Source organism: Eufriesea mexicana, unplaced genomic scaffold, assembly GCF_001483705.2.
Source record: "Eufriesea mexicana isolate 0111107269 unplaced genomic scaffold, ASM148370v2 scaffold953, whole genome shotgun sequence".
NCBI lineage: Eukaryota > Metazoa > Arthropoda > Insecta > Hymenoptera > Apidae > Eufriesea > Eufriesea mexicana.
In genome coordinates, this window is record NW_016909094.1 from 159371 (window position 1) to 175542 (window position 16172).

General features: G+C 29.2%; 1 protein-coding gene across 1 annotated transcript in view; it reads left to right on the forward strand.

Annotated features, from left to right (window-relative positions):
* LOC108547178 (nucleolin) overlaps positions 1-16172 on the forward strand; it is a gene marked incomplete at its 5' end in the record, with an annotated part of 31172 nt that overhangs the window by 11061 nt on the left and 3939 nt on the right. The window lies entirely within an intron of this gene.

Genomic DNA, 16172 nt, shown 5'->3' on the forward strand with positions numbered 1-16172 from the left:
CGATTAAATCTTTGTTTATTTTTGTGACAGCAAAATTTTTAGGAGTTCAGAATTAATTGAATTAAGTTAAAACACAAAATCTATGTTTTACATGTCAAAATTGAAAGGAATCGAATGGAATAATGTCGAGTTTAAATTAATATAGGACCACGAAGGGTTAAGATGATCGACGTATTACTGGACAGTAGCACGAAACTTTGAGCCTTTTTACACGCATCCCTCACTTTCCGTAGTTTATACAAAAGCACAGTATTGGTAGAACAATGCACAGTATCATAATATTAGAAATTATGATTGGTTCGAACGATAGAGCTCGTAAAATGCAAGTGTTTCGACTTCCAGGACCGTCTTAACGTATGAGCACACTGGGTAGTTACTCAGAGACGCCGCGAGCCTAGGGATCCCTAGGCATGCGCTAGTCCCTAGAAGGAAACGAAAACGAGTTTAAACTTCTAATACATATTCCTCTAAAAGATACATATCATTTCAAAATTGAGTATTTTACGGATCAATTACATATTTCAGTGTATTGCTTTGTACAAAATCTCGTAGTGCTCTTAAAATGGTCATATTGACTTCCAAATTGAGATATTTAGGAGGAAATATGACAATTGAATGTAAACCAATGCTGTTCGATATCAATTTATAATGGGTTTCGACTTCCAGGAACGTCTTAACGCATGAGCACACTGGGTAGTTACTCAGAGACGCCGCGAGCCTAGGGATCCCTAGGCATGCGCTAGTCCCTAGAAGGAAACGAAAACGTGTTTAAACTTCTAATACATATTCCTCTAAAAGATACATATCATTTCAAAATTGAGTATTTTACGGATCAATTACATATTTCAGTGTATTGCTTTGTACAAAATCTCGTAGTGCTCTTAAAATGGTCATATTGACTTCCAAATTGAGATATTTAGGAGGAAATATGACAATTGAATGTAAACCAATGCTGTTCGATATCAATTTATAATGGGTTTCGACTTCCAGGACCGTCTTAACGTATGAGCACACTGGGTAGTTACTCAGAGACGCCGCGAGCCTAGGGATCCCTAGGCATGCGCTAGTCCCTAGAAGGAAACGAAAACGAGTTTAAACTTCTAATACATATTCCTCTAAAAGATACATATCATTTCAAAATTGAGTATTTTACGGATCAATTACATATTTCAGTGTATTGCTTTGTACAAAATCTCGTAGTGCTCTTAAAATGGTCATATTGACTTCCAAATTGAGATATTTAGGAGGAAATATGACAATTGAATGTAAACCAATGCTGTTCGATATCAATTTATAATGGGTTTCGACTTCCAGGACCGTCTTAACGTATGAGCACACTGGGTAGTTACTCAGAGACGCCGCGAGCCTAGGGATCCCTAGGCATGCGCTAGTCCCTAGAAGGAAACGAAAACGAGTTTAAACTTCTAATACATATTCCTCTAAAAGATACATATCATTTCAAAATTGAGTATTTTACGGATCAATTACATATTTCAGTGTATTGCTTTGTACAAAATCTCGTAGTGCTCTTAAAATGGTCATATTGACTTCCAAATTGAGATATTTAGGAGGAAATATGACAATTGAATGTAAACCAATGCTGTTCGATATCAATTTATAATGGGTTTCGACTTCCAGGAACGTCTTAACGCATGAGCACACTGGGTAGTTACTCAGAGACGCCGCGAGCCTAGGGATCCCTAGGCATGCGCTAGTCCCTAGAAGGAAACGAAAACGTGTTTAAACTTCTAATACATATTCCTCTAAAAGATACATATCATTTCAAAATTGAGTATTTTACGGATCAATTACATATTTCAGTGTATTGCTTTGTACAAAATCTCGTAGTGCTCTTAAAATGGTCATATTGACTTCCAAATTGAGATATTTAGGAGGAAATATGACAATTGAATGTAAACCAATACTGTTCGATATCAATTTATAACAAGTTCTTTCATTACAGAGTATTGTTAATAATGATTTACAAAAAGTTCAAGCTTTTAAATATTCTAGATATGAAACAAAATTTAATGCTAATAAGTTGGTAATAAATTCTTCAAAGTTAATTCAAAATTGATGAATCTTTTACTGTTGCATTAATCAGCAACGTTTTATTGCTTAACATTAAATATTTACAACCAGACACTGTAAGCAAATTGTACTAGGTGGTAGTTAATGATCTAAGTTGAAATTTGAAGTTAATGAACAATTTTTTGCTGCTCACCAGTTAAATTAATTAGCAAAGTTTTACTATTGACGATAAATATTTACAGCCACTGTAGATGATTTTAAGTGTCATTGACTTCATTGTGTCGTTTTGGTATTAATCAGGGCTTGATACAATAATTTACGAGCTCTCTATATGGTTTGAATTGATCATACATCTATCACGTGCACCGTAACGTAGCACACAACACGCTACTGCTGAATATTAATTTTCTTGTTTTATTTTTATAGTAGAAGTTCGTAATTGGTATGTAGTATGCTAACAAATCCTGAGCACATTGAATTGCATATTTAGTATTTAAATACAGTTGCCTCCAAAAATATTCGAAGTAGAATTCCAAATTTTCAACAAATGAAATACATACGTTGGTTTCGAATTTTCGAAAATATTAATGCATCTGAGACAAGACAGATATTGAGGATGTGTAGGTGAAATTATATAAAAATTCGACCACAGATATCGAATCTGTAATACATTAATTGTAGACATATACTTCGTGGATGTGGTTTGAAACCTAATTTTTAAATTCATGGAACTCGAATTCGGAACTTTCGAAAGTCGACATTTTTTGAAAGTTTCGAAACTTGGTGTGCTGATTTTGTTTTGTGATAAAAATATAGATCGTAACATCCTTATGTTAATGCTAAACGTGATCCAAGTATTAATATAAGTTAATATGAAAATAATTCATATTTTTGAGTATATACATTTAATGTTCTACAAGTGGATTATTATATATTTTATATATTTTTATTATTATTTTCGAAATCTGAATCCAACGTAGGTATTTAATTTGTTAAAAATTTTGAACACAAACATTCGAATATTTTCATGAGCAACTACATGTATTTATTTACAAAATTTTAGTCTATTTAGTCCATAAGTGCACTATTTTTTATATTTGTTTATTTATTAGGTTTTTTGTTTTAGTTATTTAATAGTATATTTTCTTAATTTTGGAGATGTTTCAAAAATTTTGTTAGTATGCATTTTATGTTTATAAATTAGTAATGTAATTTTTGATAGTCGGCTTATATTTGCTGAATCTTTCTCAGAAGAAAATTTTTTATTCCAAATATTTAAGTGTTCGAGTGTTAATGATATTTAAAATTAAAAATTGTTTTTTAGATAAAATTCTAATCTATTTTGACAAAAATTCTATTTTGTTTCGTTTAAAACTTAGAAAAAAGCATAAGCACGAGTAAAGAACGATTTAAATTGAATGGAAAATAGGATGCAATTAATAAGAAACAGAGATTTTTTGAAAATTAAGGAAATTACGTTCTAATTTTATTATTTACACATTTTTCAATTAAGATCCGGAATCTCGGAAACTATGATCATTTTCCTGTAATATTCTTTAAATTTTAAATTTCATAAAATTAGAATTCATATTGAAATGTACAGTTTAATTACAAATACTAAATATCACGATACTATATTTAATAATTCGAACTACTTTCAAAAACTACTTCTTGAAACGTTGCATTTTTCATATTATGTTAATTCTTTTCATTCTGCTTACAATTTACAATTTTCGAAAGTTACGAAGTACAAATAACTATGTACAAACAATTAACGTCGTGAAAAATATGCATTAGCAAACGAAAATGAAGAAAACGTATTAGATTCAGTTTAAATCGTATACGTTTACACATAATTATTTTTGAATATCATAGATTTAAAAAACAAATCAATATTTGAATAATAAAATCGCTGAAATTATTAAATTTGACTCACTAGGTACTTAAAAATCACTATTGTTGCTAATGACAAAAGAAATCTTCAGAAACAAAAAAATAATACTTATTTCTTCAAACTGTTTAATTCAGGCATTATACTAGAAAGTAAAAAATTAAAATTAAAAAAATTTAACTAAATTGAAATTTGAAAATTAAGAAGTAATTGAATCGATAACGCGACAAAAAATAAAAAAATAATAGAACTAAAAGATTTAAGTCATAAATTAATTCGATAGGTATATCTCATTTAACTACTTTACGTCGTAGACTAATTCAAGATTATAAATTAAATTCAAAAAGGAAATCTTAATTTTGAACGTAAACTTTAAAAATTCTAAACGTAACTTGGATTTTGTAACCTGGTCGACATTAAAAGTTCGAAAAAAATAGCGCTTAATTATTGTAATAAATGTGCATCCGAAAACGCATCCTTGATCAAGTTTTGCGACGGGACAGTCGTTTAGCCGAAGAAAGACGAACGTCGGCGGAACGAGCCGAAGTTAGACGAAAAGAAACGAAACGAAACGAGCCGAGCGGTACACAGAAACGCGTCAAAACTTTTAATTAGACGGAGCTGGTCGGAGCCAATTAACTTTCTACAGGACACCGCGAGAGGCCAGACCCGATAAAGGTGTGACCGGGTTGAAATTTTTTCTCGGCTTTCACCGAGCACTCGGTCCAAAACAGAACGAGGCCACTGACCCAGAGCGTTAAGTGTAAGCGTGGATGGCGACGCGAAAGAGTTCTCTCGTCCACGACCCTGACCCACACCCAAAGTCATGGCTGCCACTCGTCCCCGATCATGAACCACGTGATTCCATTTTCTTCCCCCGGAAATACCAGTGTTGAGTGATCGATTAACGACGCATTCTGTTTGTGTCTTTTTCGGATTAAGGATTTGAAAGGTGTTTGATTAGGTTAGGTATTTCATTTATATTAGGAGCAACTTTGTTTTTCACAACTTTGAAGTTTTTAAGGAATTATTCATTTGTTTCCTGGGGGATTTTTACATATGATTTGCGTAGAATAGGAGTTCATTTGTGAGATTATCTTGGATTATTTGTTAATTGTGAATAAGAATTTGAGATTTTAGTTGAAGGAGTCAATTTTAAAATTTATATAAGATGTTTATATATGATAGAAATAGATTCTTTTACTTTTTAAAGAAATGTTTCTTAACTCTTTTTTTGTACATATAGAGTATGTATAGAATTTATCTATGGAAAGTATCTTGATTTATTGATTATTTGTAAGTAGGTATTTCCATAGATTAAGCAGCTTTTTATTGTGGAATAGCTTTTGAGGTTTTACTTAGATAGGAAAACTGTTGAAATTTTATTTAGGCAGTTTATGTGAAACAAGAATGAATTTTTAAATTTTTTTTTGGATAAAATATTTCCTTTTATATCTTTTCAAGTAACTTGAATTAAAAAGATGATTTAGATAATTTAAGGCAGATAATTTACAGATGGAGTTTTATTTTATATATTACTTAAATAGAAAGTTGATTAGGTAACTTTTGTATTTATATAATATGTATTTTATTTATATTATATAATATGAGATTAGTCTTTTAAAATTTTTTCATGAAAATTTTATGAAGCAGAAATTTAGTAGACCAAAAATATAATATGAAGAAATATATATAATTTTTAAATTAAATGTATATAATGTTTATAATTTTTAGAATTTGAAATGGAGGAATTATTTTCAATATTTTTTAAGAGAACTACAAACTAAATTTATAAATAATTAATTTTTCGATACTGTTTCGTTATATACAATGAAGTATAGAATAAAACGAGAAAAATGGGTGCCTATGCGAAAATAACCGGACGAATTTACTAATAAAAACCAAACTAATAATGATACTTCAAAAATTCAAAATACAACATATTACCGAAGAAAGGGAAAATAATTTAATGCCAATTGTGTTTCAATATTTATTGAAAATCGTGCGAATAACATCGATATAAAACACGATGAAAAACATAGAAACAAGTTCCTCTTCTAGAAACAATATTTGCACATAAGAATAATCATCGTTTGATCGCAGTTTTATGTAGGTCACGTAGTATGAAGTATAAGTATTACATTTTCGATCATTTTTAATAAAATAACCTATATCAGTCCCGAGAACGAAAGGATAACTCCATGGTACCAACCAGCATAGAATATAACAAAAATTTAAACCCGAAAACAATTTTTTAAATTCTTTTTCAATGAAATTAGACCGTTTATAACGTTTTATAAATTTATTTTGAGATAGAGCTTTCTCGCAATGCGAAGAATAAGGCGCCATTGCATACGCAACGATATATCGTCGTTGGCGCTTTTCGCAAATGTAGTGTACGATGATATATCGTACTAAAAGGCACTAAAACGGTTAATATATTATTTTCGACAAAACCAAAATCTCATTTTTCTATTAAAAAATCGAGTTCATTTGTAGTTTATAGTAAAACAACACTGATATTCATATAGTTCTTTGTAAATTTTACCGTAGTATAAAATTACAATGGAAGACACTCTTACTCGCATACTTATCGGAAGTATACTTCAAACGTACTTCTTAACCCATTAACTGTCAAATTTCTTTTTTTGAAATTTTTGGCTGGATAAGTTATATATATGCACAAAAGGTTGTGTAACAGTATAATTATATTCAAATTATGTTTTCTTTTGAAAATATTTGATATTTTTGAAAAAGTCCCAAAATGGTATCGTTACAAAATGATCGATAAAATCATTTCAATAAAAAACAAAAAACTGAGTAAGTAACAGATCGTTACTATAACCTCTAAATCACATATTTATGTACGGTATTTCGTTATAATATAAAAACCAAACCAAAAATATAATGCTTCAAATATGACAATCCTGTTCCGTTCAACTTGCACACGAATATCAAATTTGTTCGCTTGTTGTATAGAAACGAAGCACAGAATACACACTCTTTGCTACATACAATATTGACTGATATATATAGAATAAAACTAAACTGTCAGGGGTACCAAATATATTTTTAACGCCAAGTGGTGTACGTAAAATTCCAAAATCCCCAAATGGGGATCGTGGCAGCTAATGGGTTAATAAATCCTTCCCCAAAATCTATTTTAAAATTCACTATTTATTGTTGACTATTTATTTATTTTTGAATCGGTATACTGAATTCTAAAAATTTAGTTTATCTAAAAAAGGAAAGTTACAATTTCAATTCCTTACAAAATGAATAGTTCTCTAAATTACATATTTATGTACGGTATTTCATTATAATATAAAAACCAAACCAAAAATATAATGCTTCAAATATGACAATTCTGTTCCGTTCAACTTACACGCGAATTTCAAATTTGTTTGCTCGTTGTATAGAAACGAAGCACAGAATACACACATTTTGCTACATACAATATTGACTGATATATATAGAATAAAACTAAACCGTCAGGGGTACCAAATATATTTTTGGCGCTGAGTGGTGTACGTAAAATTCCTAAATCCCCAAATGGTGATCGTGGCAGCTAATGGTTTAATGCAATCTTCGTACTAAAATAATCATTCGTAAAGCTAACTTCTCTTTCGTCGCCATACCTAATCTTATCTTCAAAAGAAGTACACGAACGATTAAATAATTATATGAAAATCCCCAAATATTCAACTTCGATTATTACAGTAATTATGACAAATTAAATAATCAAAAATCATCCAAGAATTTTATACTCATTTCCATCGACCTTGACTTTAAATTTCGCAGAATGCTATCTTCTTTATCATCATTCCCAATTTTATTTTCAAAAAAGTGCACAAACAATCGAATAATTATATAAAAGTCCCAAAGTATTCGACTCTGGTTATTACCAGTAATTACCACCAACTAATTTTTCAAAAATTCTCCAACGATTTAATACACATCCAATTGTAGTACCCATAGGAGTAAAATTTCAAAAATTCTCCAATGATTTAATGCACATTTCCATTGACCTTGACTTTAAATTTCGCTAAAAATGATTTTACAGAAGCCTACTTCTCCTTCATCATTCCCAACCTTATCTTCAAAAAAAGAGACCAAAATCCTAAATATTCGAGCAAATATGAGAGATCCCAAAATATTCAGCTTCGATCGTTACCAGTAATTATTACAAATTAAACAATTAAAAGTTCTCCAATGATTTAATACACATTTCCATTGACCTTGACTTTAAATTTCTCAGAATGCCATCTTCTTTATCATCATTCCCAATCTTATCTTCAAAAAGGGCACAAACGATCGAATAATTATATAAAAGTCCCAAAGTATTCGACTCTGGTTATTACCAGTAATTACTACCAACTAATTTTTCAAAAATTTTCCAACGATTTGATACACATCCAATTGTATAGGGTATCCATAGGGGTAAAATTTCAAAAATTCTCCAATGATGTAATGCACATTTCCATCGACCTAGACTTTAAATTTCGCAGAGTGCCATCTTCTTTATCATCATTCCCAATCTTATCTTCAAAAAAGTGCACAAACGACCGAATAATTATATAAAAGTCCCAAAGCATTCGACTCTGGTTATTACCAGTAATTACCATCAACTAATTTTTCAAAAATTCTCCAACGATTTGATACACATCCAATTGTAGTACCCATAGGGGTAAAATTTCAAAAATTCTCCAACGATTTAATACACATTTCCATTGACCTTGACTTTAAATTTCGCTAAAAAAGATTTCGCGGCGCGCCTACTTCGATCGCTCCTCGCCTCTCGTCGATGAACGATCGTTCAGAGGAAAGTGGCTGAAACAGGATCAACGACCGGGGAGAGTTTTTAGGTAGACACGAGGAAGGTTGCCCATACGCGCGTACACGCGGCTAGATAGGTCTGTAGGTGAGTAGGAAGCAGGTCGTGGCCCAGATCGGAGACCAGTTTGGCTCCGCCGGGGGATTCCGATATACCGTTAACATTGTCGCTCTTTCTTACGAACTTAATTCATCGAGGTCGGCACACGGAAGTTTTTCGTGTCGATTCATCGCATAGCTTAACGCTAGCCACCGTCTTATAAAGCGATGCATGATGATTCGAATGCCTCGGTGCTCGAGCATTAATAAATAGGCTTGCCCGAGTTGGTTCAAGCGAGTTCAGGGTTTCACTCTGAGTAAATTGATATGGGAAGTTGTTCGTGGGAATGAATAGGAATTCATGGGAAATGGAGATCGGATAATTTAGGGTGGAGTTAGGAAGACGGATTTTTTGGTAATTTCGTTTTGCGTGGGTTTTAAATCACCAGGAGATAATGAAATAGATTTCTAAATATAGATTGATGAGGATGATAATGTGAAATAATGTTGGGTTGATAGGTAGAATTAATTTTTTGATATCTTCTTTTTGTTTGGATTTAAAGTCGAAATGCACTATATATTATTGGCCTTTTATTTTACTTTTGTGTTAGATATATGTCGATTGAAATAATACAGTCTTCTATAACTCGATTAATTCGTACCACGTTATATAGAAACCGTGTTATACGAAAATCAGAATTAATTAAAATCAGGAAACGCGTTCTATGGAAACCACTATTATGAGAAACATAGTAATAAGATAAATCAAATGAATTTATACCGTGTTGTATGGAAACCGCTGCTACGTTATATAGAAACCCAGAAATAATATAAATTGAACGAATTCGTACCGCGTTATATGGAATCTCAAAAATAAATTAATTGTACATAATTCAGTCCTATATAAAAACTGCATTCTCAAAGTATCAAATTGCGATCGATATGCTTAATAAATCAAATTTTATAATAGAAATAGCAATGAATATGTAGACTTTTGCATATTTGAATTTAGGTTTATCGAATATGATACATAGTTCGTATAATAAAATTATAAACTAAAAAAATTGTTTTCAACAAAAAAAACTTAATTTGATACATATTAGTGACGCATCCTAATTTAAAATAGGATTCTAACGTGTTAAAATTGAACGGTTTATTACTTTCTTTTATATAATTATCTTTTGGGTGCCTATCAAAACCCTTATTAAAATCTTTTCTATCGTAAGTTCTCTTATCCATCAATGTTATTCCATATTTCTTCTTATTTATATTTATTTCTGAAACAAATGTTTTATTCTCAAATACTCTTATGAGACCGTTTCAGTCTGACCAGAATTCAGACATTCTTATCATGTGGTTCATACATCGAGGATACCACAATTAGATTGTTTTATTATTCATCATCGCTGTCAAATATTTGCAGTCTAACCCCTTTTTTCTAATTGGCCGAAAATCCTCCTCGCTTTACAAATTTTCTCCTTGGTTTTCAAATACAGTTTTATTTTGTAGTTCTTCCGAACCCTCTTTATATGGGGCCAAGCAATTTTAAAATTCTCTTTTAAATTTTTATTTCGAGTTAAGCGACGTTCTAATTGTTTAGCCAAATCCAGTCCTTTTTTACATCATAACTGAAGTTTGAAACGAATTCGTTATCCGTGTTTTCTTCCACAAATGCATTTGAGGTAGACTCGTCAATTAATTCCTCATAAATGTCAACTACATACAAAAGTTGAACACATCGAATGAGTGCTGCCATAGATAAATTTTTCAAGCCATTTTAGTTGTTGGAATGTTGTTCCAGGAGACCGCATTATAGGAGAGTGTTGCAATTTTCGCTTGACGTTATATGGAAATCGCGTTATAGGAGACTTAACTGCAGTACAAAAAATTGAATAATTCGAAAATTAATTAATTTTGATGTATTTTTTAAATATTATTCTATATTTACATTTCTTTAGAATTATAAGAACACTCACTATTAATATTTTTTCCTTTTTTAATTTTAGCATTAAAGTGAATAATAATAACGGTAAAAATAATAATATGGAAGGTCAAATAACTTTAAATAAGTTTAAATTATTTAATTTCGATTAATTTTTTAATATGCACTCTTATTTGAATTTAAAACCATAACAATAATGTAATAATGTATAGTTTCATTTTCATTTCTTATTTTTCTTTCAATTTAGTTATAAAATTTAGTTATAAATCTATAGAAATATTAATACATTTTAAAAATAAATAATTTGAAAATTAATTAATTATTTACTATCATTTAGTTAATTTTTTAAATATTTTATTTTCATACAGGTTTAAAGTCATAAAAATAATAAAATCTATTGGGTGTCCCAAAATTCACGCAAGAAGTAATTTTGATAGAAAATATAAACTTATAAATATTGTACAACGAAGACGCGTTATTCTTTCGTGTAGCGCTTCATTTTTAAATAACTCTTAACTGTCAACTGTCACGCTGTCTTTCATTTTCATTGGCAACACTTTACCGCACAAATGGCAGAAAATTCAAATCTTGCGTAAAGTAGATACAAATTGATCACAATAATTTGGAAGATTTAACACTAAACGTACCAAGCGGGGTCAAATGACCCTTTTCAAAATTTACTTTGTAATTGTACATTTATTGTTATTTCTTTCGCTCGTCTGGCTTTCTGCAAATTCTTATATTATCTGATTGTTTAATTTCTCTTAACTTATTTTTTACCGAGAAAAATTCTTTGCAAACCTTATGTACCACGAGGGGTCATTTGAACCCTTATGGTAAGAATAGGTATGAGTAAAGTACCGGTACGTTTAGTGTTAATAATTCGAGTACTGATTATTTCGTTTTGTGCTTCTTTTTAATTATCTAGATCTTAATTCATACGATTTAGATCTTTTTGTAGACCTTAATTCAATGATAATAATAGTAAAACAGTTTAACACGTTAAGTGCCTAGCCCGTTTTGCTTGCCGTTCCGTTCAGGCCCAGACTCGGCCTGAGATGGGCCGTCAAGTGGGCCACTGGCGGTGGGCGAAGTGTTCATAAAACTCGGAGATACTGTACCAATTGTTATAACAGGAATTCCCAAACGTTAGGTCCAAAGATGGCGAAGAATTTAACCACTTGCACTATCAAGGAATTCACAGACACGTGTGCTGTCCAGTATCTCTGTGACAATTGTCTGACGACGTGTATACCACGTCGTTGGTGATTCTGCGACAAAAGCATTACGACGTGCGTGACACGTCTTTATAGCGCAAGTGGTTAACCTCTATAAAGACGTGCCACACACGTCGAGATGCTTTTGGTCCAAAGTCGCCAGCGACGTGTATACCACGTCGATAAGTATTTGTCGCAGAAACAAAAACGACGTGTCCGTCACGTCGGCTAACAGTTAGCTCGTAGGCGCGATGCGGCGTCAATGTAACGCTTTACCGCATGTTATATCGTAGAGCGCGGTACGGCAACCGAAAGTTAAATCGTAGCGCAAGTGGTTAACACCAAAAGTTAGCACCTTTTGGTCCTAGTCTGGACGGTCCCTGAGGACCGGCCGGGCCCGAACGAAAAGTCTAGCGCCGGTCCCTGGCGTGGCACTTAACGTGTTAAGATAGGCTTAAAGTATTATAGACTATTTTTTCTTATCACGTCTAATAAATTAGAAGCCATTCCCAATACTAAAGATTAAATACTCTGAAAGTGTATTATTTTATTATTATTATATTATTATATTAATCTTGTATATATTTAATCAAAAATTGTTAAGATAGACTTAAAGTATTATGGACTATTTTTCCTTATCACGTCTAATAAGATCTAACAATGCAAAAGATTGAATACTCCGAAGGTATATTCTTTTATTATTATTATATTATTATATTATTCTTGTATATATTTGATCAAAAGAAGAGTATTAAAATATTAATTTTTACACTGTTTCGCGAGATCCAAAAATAGTTTATAGAGTAACAAAAAAGAAATAATTGAATAATGCGAATTTTTATTATATTTAACAATACATTATATATAACGAAATATAATTAGGGGGAAGGTATTTTGAAAAATAATATTTATAACAGACTGATGAAAAATATTTTGTTCGTGAACATCGATAAACAAACAAACTCCAATAAATAAATGAAATAAAATTGACATAAGTTGACTTAAAGTAATAATGAAATTGATATCTATATATTATTTTTAAAAAAGAATAAGATAATATAATAATAATGGAAATATGAAATAATAAATAATAAGACAGAATAAAATATTACATGAAGTTCAGGAAAATTATATTTTCTAGAATATATTCAAATACTTTAAAAATTCAAAATGACTTTTCTGCCTTTAATTATCGTTAATATTTTTTAGAAATAAATATCTGCGATTATTTTGGAAGAAACAAATAGAACTGGAACAAAATAAAACAAAAGTATACTTTTTCCAAAATTCTTTTGAAATTGAAAACTCTTTCGAATTTCTTTTATAATTATAAATAATTGTCTGATACAATCAAAATAATATACAATTCCATTATTTTTAATAGTTTAACAATTATGATAGTTCATTTTGTTATTTTCCATTAATTATAATGTACTTTTGGAAAATTATGATTATAATTATTTGCATTTACTTCTATTAGTATTTTTATAATTTCTGGGTAAATATAATTATAAATAAATATAATGACATATAATATAATGGCATTAATATAAATAATAATATTGGCATAATTAAATATCCAAAAAAATACTCGAAAGAGATATAAGTTTCTTCAGGACTTTGTACCATTTTATAATTTTCTATTTTTATTATTACTTAATTATTAAATTATTATAATTTTCTATTATTTCCAATAGTTTCTCAACTATACTTTTCGGACATTCTATTGTATTGACCAAGGAATAATTAGAGTAAATAGTAATAAAAATGATTTTCCAATGATATTCTATAATAATAGTAAACGTGGTTACTTGTAACTATGATTTCACTCGTAAAGTAAAAGAAGGAAACATAAACATGATTACATATATTTATTACATCACACCTATTTCACGTGCACATTTTGATCTAACTACAGTCACGTTTTGAGAAAAACATGAATTTGACGTCAGTGTAAACACTGATTATATCTAATCTTTAAAAAGATACAACTGAACAAGCAGTGCAATATTTTGTAACTGGAATATTATGTTTTATGGCATTAACAATGCTTTCCGTTACAATATTTTGCTTCATGAATTTTATCATTTTCGTACACCATGAAAAAATACAAAAATTCCATTTATATTATTCATTAAATTCAAATTATATTATGAAATTTTCATAGCAATATTAATAGATACAAAACTTGAAAATTACTTTCCAAAATTGTTAATGAAAAATCAAGAAGTGTACAAAAATTTTTATAATTATGTGTGGCTATGCAAATAATATTTTAAAGAATTTTGAAAGGACAATTTATAGTTCGTTGAATATTTTTAATCGTGAAATTATTATATTTAGTGATCGTATATACATATATTAATAAATATATGTATAAAATTTTTTAAATATTTCATTCTTAATATTTAATTCTTCAAGACAGATGAGAATATTTCAAATCTTTAAACAATGTATACAATCATAATACTGTTCAAACATTTTTAATTTCTAATAAATATGATTATGATATACATAAATTAGAATATTTAAAGAATTTTTAATATTTTTTTGTTTAAATCTTTTCAAGCTTTTAACATTAAAAATTACTGTATTTTAGGAATGGTGTTATAATTATAATTATAATGTACTTATAAATTATAAAAAATTATAAAATTATGAAAAATCATAATGCAAGTTGAAATCCTTTTTCACTTTTGATTTTCTTTCTCTGGTTAATCAGAGTCTATTATATTAATCAGAGACCATAGCCATTGCAATTCAATAGAATTTGGCTAAAAAGTTCAGTTTTATTGACATTTTCGACTAATATTGTGGTGAGCAAACTTTTTTGCATAAATAAGGAGGAAAAATTCTATTTGTTTACTATAGCAATCAGTGTCACAAAAATTGAAATACCATATTTTGTACCATTTCATGCGCGAATTTTCTAGAATGGATGTAAAACAACTCCATAGTATTTAGGATAGTGTTACAACGCATTCTTCGAATTTCAAATTCATTGACTTCCTAAACAGTCGAAAGTGTGCTTGAACGTTTTCCTACATTAAATTTTAATTCTAGAAAATGTGTCACTGACTTTGGTTCACGATTGGTCGATAACCTGTTAGACGTGCCATTGAAAAGTGACCTCTTGCGAAATGCGGTCAAGGACATCACTAGGACCTTTTGTAGGGCAAACGCCATTTCTTCTTAATTAACTGTCCTACACCTGTGACAATTAATTTCTAAAATTTAAATTTTCAAGCTTTCGTATGGTATATCATAATATTAATAAGAGTTGCTATATTATAAACTATTAAATTATGCAATAAGTATTAAAAACGTATTCAAAATGGCATTTATGCTAGTTAAATAAAACTTTAATTATAGATGATAAAATATGATCTTTCATTTAAGGATGTTTTGTAATTAAATGTAATATTATATTTTTTTAAAATTTACTTTTTTAATTATTATTATTATTACAAGAAATAAACAAAAATAAAAGATAAATACAAGCATGATAAGAAAATAAAAATAAAAATAGAAATAAAATAATCTAAAACGAAAAAGAGGTGATTAGTTTAATCTTCTTCATCTTTTCGTTATAATTTACCACTTTGGGGAAAAATGATTTTTCAAAAATGATTTGATTTTATGGGACATTCCAAGAAAACTTCTTTTAATACGATATTTGTAAAAAACTTTAAGTTTAATGTAAAATGTATAATTTTCATTAAATTCCGAATAAATCAAGAAGTAATTCATATTATTACTCATAGTATCGTTATTCGTGTAAATCTGAGATAGTTTCTTCTGAATTTAACAAATATATATATAATTTAATAAAACGTAACGCAAGCTCAACAAATTAATCATGTTAATTGTTAGAGATTAATTAAAATGAATTATAAAGCAAGGATTAATTTCTTTTAGTTCAAAATGTAATATGTATTCTGAAAACGTATTGACAGCCAAATAAAGTAATTGTACTAGATACTGATAAATATGAAAAATAAATTATAAAACTCGGATTATTTTTTATAGTTAAATGTTTTATGGTGAGAAACAATAAAATTGCCATTAAAAAGAATTTCCAAATACGTATAATACAGAATATTATTAATTACATTAGTAATTACAAAAAGGGGAAGGAAAATAGATGCATTTGATAATTAAATTAATTAAAATAATAAATATTATTTAATGTATTATAAATATTATATATTTATAATAT